The following is a 1,986-nucleotide window of genomic DNA, read 5'->3' as shown; positions in this document are numbered from 1 at the left end:
AGACTTTGAAGCAGAATAAGGTTTTCCTGATACTGGCACTTAGAAGCATTCTACCTGGGTCCAACCTGAACTGCCTTCAGAACCCTCTCTGACTGCCCAACCTAGGCAGTGAGGTTGAACCTACCTGTCGTCCTTCTGTTACCACCAACTTGATCCAGCACAGGAAAAGGGGATACTAAAACACTGCATAGCCTGTACTCAGTGCACCCCACATTTTATAGGTCTATCTTAGAACCACCACCCACCCCTGCCCACCATGTATTCAGATGCACACTGTTGCTCATATTTTAAAAAAGGCATTTTGTGATGCTGGGAAGATTGCAATTTGGGGCTGGTAGTTTAGTAGTTGATCCTGTTGGTAAATGGTATGAGGGCCAAACAGAATCCTTTGGCCCTTATAGATTGAAGCACAATAAAACCTCACTTTCTGTATGTACCCATTAACCTTAAGTTAGCTTCACCTAGGTAATCACACTGTTCATTGGCTCTGTGACAGACACACAGAAGCCTGATCATGTGGGTCTCTGTCTAACACCTTATGGTTTACAATGAGTGTTCTGATTAAAGAAGTTTCAGTTCTGGTTCATACTTGCATGTGATTTACTCTAGGAAGATTCCAGCACAGTCCTGAAAATACCCTTAGGGATAGCTTCTGCAAGTGACTTACTGCCCCAAACTATGCCCTTCATAATTGAAATGCTTGACAAAGGATAAGTTGAAACCCAAGCTCTGTGGGTTGGCTCCAAAGTCCCTTTCTAGCTCTAAACTCCACACCTCCAAAGCCAAACTCCCCATCCGGTTTCACTATTGGGAGCCTAGCCTTTCAGACTGGGTCTGCTCAGGAACAACACTTGCTTATTGGTACCTGAAAGCCTCTTTCATCTACTCCATGCCTTTTTTCCAGTGTAGAAAAGGATGGTGGCTCTGGCAGACTCAGAAGTTTGGAGGGGTGCGAAGATGCATTATCAACAGGACACATTCCTCAGGTGGTTTACCATCACAATGAGGTGGGGGCAGGAGGAGAGAGCTAACACAATGCTCCTTATCTTGTTAGTGTGGGGAAGTGATCAGGATTCTTGGGGGGGGGGTTGCAAAATTTTCTGTATGCCAGTAAAATTTACTGTCTTAAAGCATAAAACTGGAAGAAAGTGGTTTGCTAGTAAATGTTTTAAAGAGGATGCCTGTTTTGCAGCATTTGCTTCCTCTGTGGTGAAAATCCTCTGACCATGACCAATCTCAAGCTACCACTGTTATGTCACTGAATGCCAGGTTGTGATAAGATGCGCAGAGTTGGTGAGCTCCAGCACATTGCTGGGAGGAGGCCAGCTTTGCCCTGTGCATCTCTTATTTAGGATACTACAAGACAGATTTAGGAGAATAAAAAACCTCATCCTCTTATGCTGGACTTGATTGGGGTGAAAGACTACAGATCACTCTGAACCTTGCTGCTTCTCCATCTCTTCCTTTGAGTTCTACCTTTCTTTTTTTGTTGTTGTTTTTGTGTTTTTGTTTTTTTGGTGGTGCTGGGGATTGAACCCAGGGCGTTGTGTTTGATAGTTGGCTTATAATCCATAACAGGTGACTCTAAGTTTTTGCAGGAGGAATTCCCTTACAGCCCCAGTGCTCAGAGTCTGAAATGCAGGAATATTTTTGTCATCCCCTCTAAGAAGGACAATGAAGGCATGGGAGCTCCCATACCACCCCACCAAATTTAGGTAATACAGACAGTCAAAGGAGGCCTTGGCCATTATTAAGATTGGTCATTCTCAAACTATTCCCTGAAAGAAGAGTTGTGGAAAGCAATTAACTCTAGAGTAAAAAAACAGGAGAGGAAACAGGTCTTCTGAGTGGGGTGTGTGTGTGTGTGTGTGTGTGTGTGTGTGTGTGTAGGAGAGAAAGAGAAACAGAGATAGAGAGAGATTTTCAGAATGACAGACATGCAGGATCCCTGATGGAGGAAGAGCAACAGAATCAATGTCAGGAACT

The sequence above is a fragment of the Marmota flaviventris genome, chromosome X, assembly GCF_047511675.1.
Source record: "Marmota flaviventris isolate mMarFla1 chromosome X, mMarFla1.hap1, whole genome shotgun sequence".
Lineage (NCBI taxonomy): Eukaryota > Metazoa > Chordata > Mammalia > Rodentia > Sciuridae > Marmota > Marmota flaviventris.
The sequence above is the reverse complement of the archived record's forward strand: the minus strand, read 5'-3'. Positions refer to the sequence as shown.